This window comes from Chiloscyllium punctatum, chromosome 43 (assembly GCF_047496795.1).
Source record: "Chiloscyllium punctatum isolate Juve2018m chromosome 43, sChiPun1.3, whole genome shotgun sequence".
NCBI classification, from domain to species: Eukaryota; Metazoa; Chordata; class Chondrichthyes; order Orectolobiformes; family Hemiscylliidae; genus Chiloscyllium; species Chiloscyllium punctatum.
Window position 1 is genome coordinate 34,025,166 of NC_092781.1, and position 14,389 is coordinate 34,039,554.

Below are 14,389 nucleotides of genomic sequence, written 5' to 3' on the forward strand. Positions count from 1 at the left end.
GACACTTCGTAGGTATTGGGAGGTCCGAGTACTCTACATGGAGCTTGATGACTGGGGATTTACTCTACAATGCCGGGACATGTCGGTGGAAGGCCTTTGCATTGTGGATAGTTTGAGTGAGACCTATGTTCTCACCTGCCTCTATCAAGTTGTTGGCAATGGTGCTGTGTCGAGTATCTGTGATTGCCCGTCTGAACACACCTTTGGCTAAAAAACAGCTTGGACAGCTGGAGCAGATGGTGTCCTGGCTGAGGTATTGAGGCTGAGGTATTGAAGTGCGGAGGCACTGAGCTCCTGCTGCAGCCATATGCCCTTGTTTGTCTTATTTGGAAGGAGGAGACCATCACGGGAAAGCTCCGATTTTTCACAGTCATCAGCATTTTCAAAAAATATACATAAAACTTTGGTAACTACAGGGGTATCTCCGTGCTGTTGACTGTTGGAAGGTCACCAAGGTCCACCTCAGCTGTCTACTCCCTCTGGCTGAGGAACACCTCCAGCAAATGCAGTGTGACTTCCAGCCGCCGTGGGGCATAACTGACAGCTGCAGGAGACATGCAGAGAACAGAATCGCCCCTTCTACTGGGCTGCCTTTGCAATTAGAATGCCCTTCGTCACTGTCAGCCAGGAAGCATTGCAGAGCGTCCTTTTCTGCTTTGGCCACACCATGAAGTTTGTCGCCAGCCTTCAACTATCCCACGATGACATGGAAGTTGTGTGACTGTAAATGTCTCCCCACACCGCCTCATTCCCCCTAATTTTCAGTGTCAGGCAAGTGCTTTATCATTGCCCCAACACTGCTCACGACCTACCTCTCTGCAATGCTTTACCTCACCACTGAGGTAAGGTCTCTGCGGGAGTCGTCCTAACCTGCCGATCATGAAGAAAATTTTCAACATCCACTGCCTTCAGGAGTAAGCCAAAGAAAGGAACGTGCAGTGCATCCCCTTCTGTGCAGACTCTACTGCTGTATTGTTAGCAGTGTTGCAGATCGCCATACACTGTTAATGAAGTTCCCACACATCATCAAAAGCGGACTCAACAGACCCTCAGATCTCCCTGCATGAATGCAGCAGCTGACAACACAAACCCGAGAAAACCCACAGTACCTGCTCCAAATTTCCAATGACAGACGCAGGTCAAATTTGTGGAAAGATTGTTCACCGACTCAGTGTCTTCCTCTCCTCAATTTCTGCTCCTGACTTATAAACCATTACAACTATGCACAGCCCCAGACACCTGAAATATTAGCAGTTCCGTTCTCCACAGAAGGAGTTAACAATGTAACTGCACAATTTTCTGTATGTCAGTCACAATAATAGCAACAACACTATTGCCGGTGGAGGTGATAGTGGATGCGGGGGAGGTGATTACCTAGCGTATTATCTCTTGGATATTGATGCACGTATCCAGGTCATGACGCAGACCTCGCATTTGAATCTCGCTATGGCTGATGGTATATTTAGAATTTGTTAAAGTATCTTCAATTAAGAATCTAATGAAATATTGAAACCACCAAGTCGGGAAAAAAAACATGTCTCAGTCATTAATATCTTGTAGGGAAAGAAACCAGCCATCTTCACCTGGTAAGGCCTGCATGTAATTCCAGACCCACACCAATGTGGTTCATTCTCAACTGCCGTTTGAAATAACTATCCATTTAGTTATGTTAACAGCTATAAAATTTTAAAGAAATAAAAACGGATAGATATCGGCACCGGCAATTTCCAGCATGTGTGCTGCTGTGGTAAACAGTTGCAGCTCACCATTACCTTCTCAAAGGCAACGTGGAAATGGAAATAAATACTGAGGCCCACATTGAGATTCAAGTACATTAATAAATAAACGAAGATGGCCACACTCAGTGTACAGAGACTGAGGAGTCATAACTCAGTTTAAACAGTGTCTTGGGATGTACAGTCAAGGATACACATCTTCATGGGCAGTATGTTCAAGGAAATGGGAAAAGGAAAAAAAACGAAAAGAGGTTAATGTCACACATTACTTTCATCCAGATGGTTCTTAATAATCGCTTTGTCTGCTTCTTTTTCTCACTCTCTTTCTTGTTCCGTCTATTCAAGTCACTCTTCCTCCCCTTCACAACAATTACCCCTGTCATTAGCATCAGTCGGAATATTTACTCGCTCCTGTCAAGTCTGATATGTGGAGAGAGGTATCAAAATGTTTTTTCTCTCGTCTGAGTTCAGATTTCCTAACACTTGATTGCTTTTCATTTCATATCCCCAGCATCTTTGTTTGATTTAACCATTGATTTTGTTAATTCATCGCTGCCGAGTGCAAAATTTCATGACCAGCAGCAATTGTCCTTGACTGTGAGGCCAATCCAAAAGGCAGTACAGAGCCAAGCACATACTTGCGGGCTTGAAGTCACTCTTATTCCAGACCCGGTAATAATGTTGGATTCTTTTTAGCAAAGGCTGTCAGTGAAACAGTTAAGTTTTCAGAAATAATGCTGCAAGCAATATGGCTGTTAATCGTGAAATCCGCTTGCATTTTATCATTTTAATTTATATTCTACCATCAGCTGTGGATGGATTTGAAATCTGATCTTTAGTTTACTTGCCTGTGATTCTGAATTACCAGCCGAGGGACATAACTACGCTGATATGTTGAAGTAACTTTAAAGGGAAGTTTATGATTAAAAAAAATTGTAATTGTAATAATGGCCAGAGGAGAGCCGGATCTATAAAGTCTGAAGAGATACTAAAGCATAGATAATGGTTTGTTCATCAACAGTACTGACACGGAAGTGGATACTTTGGACCTAATGGAGCTGCTTAGTGATGAGAGAATACTGTGACATAACTCATTTCAGATCAAAAAGGGCCTTCAGGTTGTGAACAGTCTTGTTCGCAGATGTTTGTGAGGGAAGGTATGAAAATCGAGCGTAATGAACAGAATTTTTGGCTGAAAATTAAAATATAAATAATAGAAATATTCGTTTTATGGAATTAATAAATGAACAGATACAGAGAGACTTACCAGGAACACCAACAACTACAAGGGTGGGATAGTAACCCGCTTGAATAATCATGAGTGCACCGTGTATCTTCCATCTTAATTCTGACCTGGAAAAATAGCGAAGACCGCTGGATAAACTCCTGTCCATTGTTGAAACATTATTACAGTCAAGTGTTCTCAGATTCTGGTACATTGTTGTAACATTTAGGTCTAATTTTTTTAGATTCCGATCCATTGCTGGAACAATCCAGTCTAACGTTCTTAGATTATGATGGCTTGTTGGAACATTTCAGACTAACGTTGTCAGGTTCTGATATCTCCTTCCTCTGTCTCTGCAGCTGCTGATCCCTATTAGTGTCGAAATAACATTGTAACTGCTGTTACAACGAAATAATGTATAGGAAGAAGCACCCTCCTGAGAGCACAAGGGAATTCTGCAGTGTCAAAATTAGAATCCATTAGACTCACTTCAATCAGTCACTGAACAAACAGTTCCAGTTAACCCCTCTCACGACAGTACTTTCAGCTCACAATAATAACTGGACTGGATTGGATCTTGTCATTGCAGGTCTATTGATATTATCTCCTTTTGTCACTTGCTCTAATGAAGCCAGTGTTGACGAAGCGTGAGAAATATCTTCCTTTCACTGGCAAGTTGACTCTGCTGTGTTGTCCGTGTACAATGTTGTAGGTGACTGAACACCTCTCACCAACGCTTCCTCCCACTGCTGACCCCCAACCAAACGCCTATAAAAAGCAAGCAACCAAAAGATTTTGACTGGACCTAGTAGCCCTGACTGTTTACAGGAAGCGTGGATTTGGCTGGATATTCCTCTAACTGTGGAATTAAAGCAACCTTGTATGTTCAACACCCAATGTTCATAGAGCATAGAGTCATAGATTCATAGAGATGTATAGCACGCAAACAGACCCTTCTGCCCAACTCCACTATGCCAAACAGATATCCCAACCTAATCTAGTCCCACTTGCCATCACCCGGTCCGTATCTCTACAAACCGTTCCTAGTCATATACCCATCCAGATGCCTTTTAAATGTTGCAGTTGGAGCCGCCTCCACCACTTGCTGTGGCAGCTTATTTCATGCATGTCCCACCCTCTGAGTGAAACGTTGCCCCATAGGTAGCTTTTATACCTTTCCACTCTCACCTTAAACCTATGCCCTCTAGTTCTGGACTTGCCCACCCCAGGCAAAAGAATTTGTCTATCTATTCTATAATGTCCCTCATGGTTTTATAAGCATCTGTACGGTTACCCCGCAGTCTCTGACTCAGGGAAAACAGCCCCATCCTTTACAACACTTCCCTGTTGCTCAAATCTTCCAACCCTGGGAAGCTTGGAAATCTTCCCTGAACCCATTCAAGGTCCCCACATTCTGCTGATAGGAATGAGAACAGAATTGCTTGCAACATTCCAAAAGTGGACTAACCAATTTCCTGTGCAGCCGCAACATGACCTCCCAACTCCTGTACTCTGACCAAGAAAGGAACGCATGCCAAACGCCTTCCTCACTACCCTATATACCTGCGACTCTGCTGTCAAGGAGCTATTAACCAACACTCCAAGGTCTCCTTGTTCAACAAAACTCTCTCGGACGATACCATTAAGAGTTGAGATTTGCTGATGTTTACTTTCCAAAAACGCAGTACCTCACAATTATCTAAATTCAACTCCATCTGCCATTCCTCAGCTCGTTGGCCTATCTGATCAACAAAGCGTTGGAACCTGAGGGGACCTTCCTCGTTGTCCAAATTATCTCCAAATTTTGTGTCATCTTCAAACTTACTAAGTATACCTCACCTCCAAATCGTTTATATAAATGACTAAAAGTAGTGGACCCAGGATTGATCCTTGTGGTCTCAAGTTTGAAAAAACAACCCTCCCACCACCGCCCTTCGACCTTTGAGTCCGTTCTCGATCCAAATTACTAGTTCTCCCTAAATGCCATGAGATCAAACCTGACGAATCAGTCTCCTATTCTTCAGTTAATTGCAGTGTATTTACTGGAAAGCAGTTACATTTACAGTTTTTGACTTGAGTCTTAAGCGAAACCTAGCATTTACAACAACCTTGTTCATTTAAACCCATGCATTATGAGTCAAAAACAGAATTAATATGACGCTGGCAAGGAGGCTGAAAGGAATGAGGCAGTTGCTGTGGAGACTGGACACGACATCACATTACCCAGGACACCACCACGCTTCCCAAAAATTGGAATGAAATGTAATATCGAGCAAGGGAACAGATGACATTTGGGAGATGGAGTTGTGAAAGACGATGTGAAGTGAATACGATAGTTTCAAATGCGACACAGAGAATTATGTTTTATACTGACTATTTAATCACAGGGAAAATAGGCTGATTGGAATATTCATAAGTGCACAGGATAGTCAGAATTAAAACAGACACAAGGAACAAATCGTTATGGGTACAGGGATAAGCCAGAATAACAACAGTCGAGGTATAGCTCAGTCCATTGTGAATAAGAGACAATGGGCTGAGTGAGCACCATCTTCACTGTCGTTGTTTTGTGATATGCATGAAATGTTTTCAGACAGTGAATACACGAACGATCCTTGAAGATGTGTCATTGAAGATGTGAAGTCTGTGTCATCATCACCAATAATCTATTCCTGGTGGTTCATGAAGAGCAGCTGCCTCTAAAATGTATTTTCCAAAAACATCAATTTCCAGACGATTGTACATTTAGCAGGACATTCTCCGTGACAACAGCTCTAATGGAACCAGGAATGGACGATATTGTCCAAATATAACCATGTTCAACATCTAGACACAGCAAGGAAGGCAAAATGCCAGAGGTAATGGAAATCTGAAACTCAAAGAGAAAATGGTGGAGAAGCACATCACCTCAGGCAGAAGCTGAAGACAGATTCAGAGTTAACATATTTAGTCAGATGTGAAACTATTCTGAATAAAAAAGACGTATTGTAATGAAAAGGTTGATTCTGTTTCTCTCTGCTCTGATGCAGTCAAACCAGATACCGTTTCTCACCACGTTCTTCTTTTTCCTCTGGACTGTGTCAATCTGCCTGATCTAAACTGAAACACTGAAGGTGTCCTTTCAATTGACTCTCAAGTATTTGGGTATGGACATTAAATGAGAAATAATAAACTTTCTGCATATGACAGTTCCATTAATATTGATACTGTGTTGCATTGTGATTACTCGCCCTGGAATCCTTGAACTCAATGGCACTGACATCGCACTGTCCGGAGAAATGTTACAATGTCACATTGCCAGCACAGAAAAACAAAATCGAGTTTGGCCAATCATGTTAATTATGACCCAAGTTTCAAAAATCCAATCGATTTAAAAAAAAAACAAATTGATTTGACAACAATAAACCAATGAAATGATCCGATGTTTTTGTATAAATGTCAGTAATTTTGAAGTTACCCAGAGCAGCATGGAGCAGGCAGCACCAACAACAAGAGAGATTACTTGCAGAATGCTTCGCTTTCCTAAACGTTCCTTTATTTATCAAAACCTGTGAAGCAGCATCCCGGAGGAAAACAGAAGACACAGGAAAATCTGTAGACGACACTCTGAAAAACTGACTGGTTTTGAAACCTGATTATTTTTTAATATAAATCACAATCGGGATTTTTATTGGAAGAGTATTTGAGGGGACGGTAATAGTTAGGTTTAGAGAAAGGAATTGTAAGTAGTTGTGTCACAATTATTCCCTGTCAAACTTTTAAAAAGTTGTTAATTTTTTCACTTTAAATCGTACTTTTGGGATAGTTCTTCACCTCTCGAATTTTAACAGATTAGAGCACAGGGAGAGGTTTTTTTCTGTATTGCTGGTTTAAATTAGCAGAGGGGCTCACCCCGTGTCGTAACACTTCGGCCATAAAATTTTGCACTCGAAACCATTCCTAAGTTGTGGCGATAGCATGCGAAAATCACATTTTCAGATAACACTGACATTGGTGTGAAATTGCAATGAAGATGCAAGAACTTTGAAACTGGATATGGATACTGGAGGTCAACATTTGGCAGATGAAACTGACAACAAAAAAGTATGAGTGTATCCGTTTTGTGAGTGCGACAGAAAGGCAACTTATTTTCCAAATAGACAGAAACTTCAGACTGCTTCTGTGCGGAGGTATGCGAGTGTACTCGAACATATCAGGTACAGCAGGTAATGAAAAAAAAACAAGTGCAATTTTCGCATTTATTCTTAAAAGAATAAATTATAAAGAGTGGGAGGTGTTGCTGCAAAAATGCAAGGCATTTTTGAGATCCCATCTGGACTACTCTGCACAGTTTTAGATCCCTGACTGCAGGAGGGATGTCGTTGCATTGGAGGCAGTTTAGAAGAGGAACACTACATTGATTCCAGAGATGTGGGGTTTATTTTATTAAGTGACATTGAGCAGTTAAAGCCTCCACTCTCGAGAGTTTTGAAGAATAAGATGAGATTTCAGTGACATCCAGAGGATGCTAAACGTGATTGACAATGTCGATGTGGGGTGAATATTTACTCATGTGAGCCAATCCATAACAAGAGATCAGAGCTTTATAATAAGGGAATGCAGACTTAAAACAGGAGTAAGGAGAACTTACTTCTGTCAAAGGGTCGCGAATCTGTGTAACTCACTGCCGCAGAGTAAATGAAAGGTTATGAAGAGATTGAAGGAACGTGGAACTGAGGTCAAGATGACATCAACCATGATTGTGTTTAATGGCGGCGTAGTCTCAAAGGACTGAATTGCCGACAGATATTCCTCATTCTTATTCAGACTTTGAAATGTGCTACACAGGAATGGGGGAGGACTGTTTATCAAACAGGAAGCAAACAGTCGGGTTAAGTTAATCTTGGTCAGTTTGAAAGACGTAACCAGTGGAGACACACAGTGACCACTGCTGGGTCATCAAATATTTACAATCTATATCAATGATTTGGAGAAGTGGAACAATTGTACTGTAAGTAAGTTTGGTGAGAAGACTAAGAAAATAATGAAATTAAATTGTTAAGAGAAGGTGGAGTGTCTGCAAATGGCTATTGTTGGCAAAGTGAATGGATAATAATTCGACAGAAAGAACTTAACATAATTTTGACTCGGCATTTTTTTCACAGAGAACGGCAGGCAGTATGTTACTGAAACAGAGATTCCAGAGCTTAGTGATATTGTGTGTACTGAAGAGTTCACTGAGACCCGTGCAGACATCAGAACTGTTGCTCCATCTCCATGCTGATATGTGCCCTAAAGGTCCCCAGTTGTTACATTTCTCTCAAGGTGCAAGGTATATTTTGGTGTGGTTGTTTGGTGGTGGGAAGTGGTGAAAGAGAGTGTGCTTTGAGCCTTGTACGAACGGGACGGCCTTTATCTGAGATGCCATCCTTTGTTTCTCCATGGAGACCCAAAGGCAATGGCATTGGCTGACGGCTTCTGAATGAAGAGGTCGTGGCTGCTTGCAGGGCATTGGGTATTCATTAACTGTGAATGGTCACACTGCAAAATTAATAGAATGTGAGTTCTTTTAGTTCCTCTACCTCTCCTCCTTGTTACCACGCAGAGCCATATACACCATCAGGAATCCCACTATACCAGGAAAATAAGGATACAGCCTGCAGCTCCCTGCTAAGTGAGAAAACATTGTATTCATCTCATCCACCCTATATGTCCTCCGTCACCGAATGATGACAGAGATTTTGAAGGACTGGGAGATGATGGATATGCCACACACTCCTGCCTCCGAAGCCGCAGATCATAGAAGCTGATTGAAACTATCACCATCACAGTCACTGGCAGTATAATCCGCACCCCGGTGTGAAGCTGCCGATCGTGTTGAATAAGGTGACACTAGAATGCGTCCAGCTGATGTGATATTGGTGGGATTTCGGATAAAAGCCATGGAGTATCGAGTCAGATTTGCCGTAGCAACTTTGAAGCTGGGACAGTCATTTGCGAGGTATTGACATCATTAAGTTTCAATTAGGGTCTCCTCCCACTCTGCTCATCGGTTAAGTGTAGCTTGGGATGGTGTTCTTGAAAACCTCGAGGTGGATACGGCAGATCGGTTTCACGACACACAATCACTCCATGGTTTCAGGGATTCCCCTCTCTGCTGCCATTGCTCCATTTCCCGTTCATGAAGTAGACCCAGATGCTGTAACTACTGTCCCCATGCTTCATCCAGAGTTCAGTCACCAAATTCTCAACACTCCCCGAATGTCTGTTCACAGCACAACCTCCAGCAAAACATCCCCAGCACCTCCATTAACTTCAATAATAGGAGTCAGTCCGAAACCCTTCAGGTATAGGACAATAATACTCGAGTTGTGTCCTCGTGATACTGACTGAATGATCAGCTTCTGAGCGACAAACACATGCGTTCAGTGGACAGACACAGACCAAGCATCAAAGACGTGAGTCAAAGCTGCACAAACCCAGCCCACGTCCAACATGGAGTACAACATAGGACACAATGGCAATTGAACAACAGCCCAACATACACCATTTCATGTTTGAGAGCTTCACAATGACCGCACTGGATACACAAAGGAACCAAATTCAAGGCCAGGGAAGGATACAGACAGACAGAAAAAAAATGCTTTGAAACAGACAATTAATTAACTGAGACCATGTTGTGGAAACGTGCACAAAACAGGGGAGTGGGACGAACTGCTGGAGTGAGACATTAAAGGCTCCAATCACAAGAATGTGAACATTGAATAAAGATATTGCCAGTAAAGTTCAATTGTTTTATTACATAAAATCCTGAATCTGCATCACAGAATCAGCCCAGACACCATAATCTGGGACAGAATGGAAACCCGACATGAAGGGTTGGGCAGACTACGCTTGCATGTTGTTCAGTAAGTGGAATATCTTCCCAGCATGGAAACATTCCAATCTAATGCCGGCATACTGCTGCTGTGCATTCACTACATTGCTGCGTGTGTTTGTCTGTGTGTGGAGGAGCGCATTTAATATAGGAGCAACTGCCAAGGGTTTGGGTAAGCGACAGACGGAAACTGAGGAACATTTCATGGACAGAAGTGATAATATGTTAGTGAATATTAAACTTTTAAAATAAAGGCATGGCCAGACCCAATTACAATATCGATCAGTGCCCACAAGAATGAGAGGTGGATGGTATATTGGTGTGAGTTCGGATAAAAGCCATCGAGTATCGACTCAGATTTGCTTCAGCAGTTTGAAAGCTCGGAGAGTCAGCAGCGAATTATTCACATCATCAAGCTGAGTTTTTCAGCTCAAGGTTCAAACAGCAGATGGGATGCAATTAGGAATGGGCAAGCTATGGGAATCAACACATGACCAAATGGGTCGCCACATTTGTGATACGTCTGCTGCAGACTCAGATATTGGCGACGGATGGGTTGGATCCAGACGAATAAAATGGAGTTTATAACCAGAACAGAAGACGAAATGGGCCGCATGCTGGCAGGTGGGACCGGATTGGGTTGGAATACCTGGTCGGCATGGACGGGTTGAACCAAAGTGTGCGTTTCCGTGCTGTACTTCTCTATGTCTCTATGGATGCAGATGCACATTTCCATTTTTTGTGCGTGTGCATGTGTGAGTGCGTGCATGTGTGTGTGTGTTTATTTCTTCATAAATCTTGCCATCAGAGATTTTAAAGTCTTTGTCTCTCTTTCTCTCTTCCTATTATGACAATAGACAATAGGCAATAGGTGCAGGAGTAGGCCATTCAGTCCTTTGAGCCTGCACCGCCTTTCAATATGATCATGGCTGATCATTCCTAATTAGTATCCTCTTCCTGTCTCATCTCCATAACCCTTAATTCCACTATCTTTGAGAGCTCTATCCAACTCTTTCTTAAATGAATCCAGAGACTGGGTCTCCTCTGCCCTCTGGGGCAGAGCATTCCACACAGCCACCAATCTCTGGGTGAAGAAGTTTCTCCTCATCGCTGTCCTAAATTGTCTACACCGTATTTTTAAGCTGTGTCCTCTGGTTCGGCACTCCCCCATCAGCGGAAACATTTTTCATGCTGCCAGAGTGTCCAACCCTTTCATAATCTTATATGTCTCAATCAGATCCCCTCTCAGCCTTCTAAACTCAAGGGTATACAAGCCCAGTAGCTTCAGTCTTTCAGTGTAAGGTAATCCCGCCATTCCAGGAATTGACCTCGTGAACATACGCTGCACTCCCTCAATAGCCAGAATGTCTTTCCTCAAATTTGGAGACCAGAACTGCACACAGTACTCCACTTGTGGTCTCACCAGTAGTGCACTGTACAGCTGCAGAAGCACCTCTTTGCTTCTATACTCATTTCCTCTTGTTATGAAGGACAGCATAATATTAGCCTTCTTCACTACCCGCTGTACCTGCATGCTTGCCTTCATTGACTGGTGTACAAGAACACCCAGATCTCTCTGCACTGCCCCTTTACCTAAACTGATTCGATTGAGGTAGTAATCTGCCTTCCTGTTCTTGCCACCAAAGTGGATATCCATACCTTTATCCACATTAAACTGTTTCTGCCATGCATCCGCCCACTCACCTGACTTGTCCAGGTCACCCTGTAATCTCCTAACATCCTCATCACATTTCACCCTGCCACCCAGCTTTGTAACATCAGCAAATTTGCTAATGTTATTGCTGATACCATCTTCTATATCATTAACATACATTGTAAAAAGCTGCGGTCCCAGCACGGATCCCTGTGGTACCCCTCTGGTCACTGCCTGCCATTCTGAAATGGAGCCGTTTATCACTACGCTTTGTTTCCTATCTGCCAACCAATTTAAAGTCCAATTTAGTACTTTGCCCCCAATACCATGCGCCCTAATTTTACTTACTAACCTCCTGTGTGGGTCTTTATCAAAAGCTTTCTGAAAGTCCAGGTACACTACATCTACTGGATCTCCCTCGTCCATCTTCATAGTTACATCCTCAAAAAATTCAAGAAGATTAGTCAAGCATGATTTCCCCTTCATAAATCCATGCTGACTCTGTCCTATCCTGTTAATACGACCCAGATGTGCCGTAATTTCATCCTTTACAAAAGACTCCTACATCTTTCCCACAACTGAGGTCAGACGAACTGGTCTATAATTTCCTGCTTTCTCTCTCCCACCTTTCTTAAAAAGTGGTATAACATTAGCCACCCTCCAATCCTCAGGAAACGTCCCCGAATCTATCGAATGCTAGAAACTAATCACCAACGCATCAACGATTTCCCGATCCACCTCCTTCAGGACCCTGGGATGTTGACCATCAGGCCCCGGAGGCTTATCAACCTTCAGACCTAACAGTCTCTCCAACACCAAATCCTGGCAAATATAATTTCCCGTAAGTTCAGGTCCTTCAGCCACTCTTACCTCAGGGAGATTGCTTGTGTCTTCCCCAGTGAACACAGATCTGAAGTAACCATTTCTTTCTTGGGTACCTGCACATTTCTTTATTCCTCTTAATATTTCCCCTGCTTCTGTCCTCAAGGGCCCAATTTTAGTCCTAACCATTTTTTTGCGTCGCACATAACGAAAAAAGTTTTTACTATCCTCCTTTATATTATTGGCCAGTGTATCTTCGTACCTCATTTTTCGTCTGCGTCTTTCCTTCTTAGTAATCCTCTGTTGCTCTTTAAAAGCTTCCCAGTCCTCAGTTTTCCGACATACCTTTGCTATGTTATACTTTTTCTCTTTTAACTTGAGATGTTTCTTAACTTCCCTCGTCAGCCACGGCCGCCCATGCCTCCTCCTGGGATCTTTCTTCCTTTTTGGAATGAATTGATCCTGCAACTTCTGCATTATACACAGAAATATCCGCCATTGTTCATCCACGGTCATCCCTGCTAAGGTATTGCACCATTGAACTTTGGCCAGCTCCTCCCTCATAGCTCCATAGTTCCCTTTATTCAACAGAAGTACTGTCATTTCCGACTGTACCCTCTCCCTCTCAAATTGCAGATTGAAGCTTAATGTATTATGGTCACTACTTCCCATTGGCTCCTTCACTTCGAGGTCTCTGGTTCGTTACACAATACCAGATCAAGAATTGCCTTCTCCCTGGTAGGCTCCAGCACCAGCTGCTCTAAGAATCCATTTCTTAGGCACTCCACAAAGTCTCTTTCTTGTGGTCTAATACCATCCTGATTCTCCCAGTCTACCTGCATGTTAAAGTCCCGCATAACAACTGCAGTAACATCTTTGCGCCAGGCCAATTTCAGCTCCTGATTCAACTTACATCCGACATCCAGTCGACTGTTTGGGGGCCCGTAGATGTCTCCCAAGAGGGTCTTTTTACCCTTAGTATTTCGCTGCTCTATCCACAATGACTCTACATCCCCTGACTCTAGGTCCCTCCCGCTCAAGTGACTGAATATCCTCCCTTACCAACAAGGCCACCCGACCACTCTGCCCGTCAGTCTGTCCTTACGATAGCACGTGTCGCCTTGAATATTCATTTCCCAGGCCTTGTCCACTTGAAACCACGTCTCAGTTATCCCACAATATCGTATCTGCCAATTTTCAAAAGAGTCTTAAGCTCATCCATCTTATGTCTCATGCTTCGTGCATTCATGTATAGTATTTTTAATTTGTTACTGGCCTCACCCTTCCCATCAACCCCAATTTCACTCAGCCTTGCAGCATGATCCCGTACCAAGTTTTCTGCCTCATATTCTTGACTGTCTGCCTGATATTAATTGTAATTTAATATTTCCTGTTTTAAGAACGCTGTGTTTATACACAGTTCTGCTTGTGGACTCTGACGTCAAGTTAAACTGGAAGTATATATCACACAAACTTGGATGTGTCAATGGGACGACAAGCATGATTTATAACAAACTACGCTCTCAACTATGCAAGAGCAGATACTATGTTGAAAAACAAAAAGTTATTTTTCAATTAGCAACGACTTAATAAAAAGCAATAGTTGGATATCAATTCAGCTGTATCTTTGGAGGGAGTAAAGAAGTCTGAAGATGAAGTTATTCATCTGGAATTCGCTCGTAAAAGTAAACGAGTAACGAGTCAACAGTTTTGGAGTGGTGTACAGTCATTTATATTTCAACATGCCCGTCCATTTTTCTTTTCCTGTAAAGTAAATATAAACTCATCTTTTGCAGCTGGAAAGTTAATTGCCTGTCATTATTGTGAATGGAAAAAAAAGAAAGATCTCAATCGCACAAGTGCACACTGCTAGTTTGGCATTATACCAAAGATGGCTGTGTCCAGAAAATCTCAATTTAGAGCGAGGATAGTATTGTGCGTTGTTTCATTAAAATCATAGGAGGGATTATATCATCACGCAGTGATTGTTGCAAAAACTTAAACATACTACAAACTGTGAAAGGAAGAAAACTCAGCAATCACTTTAATACATAGGAGAACACCAAAATACTACTGTGTACCGAAATGCTCTCACC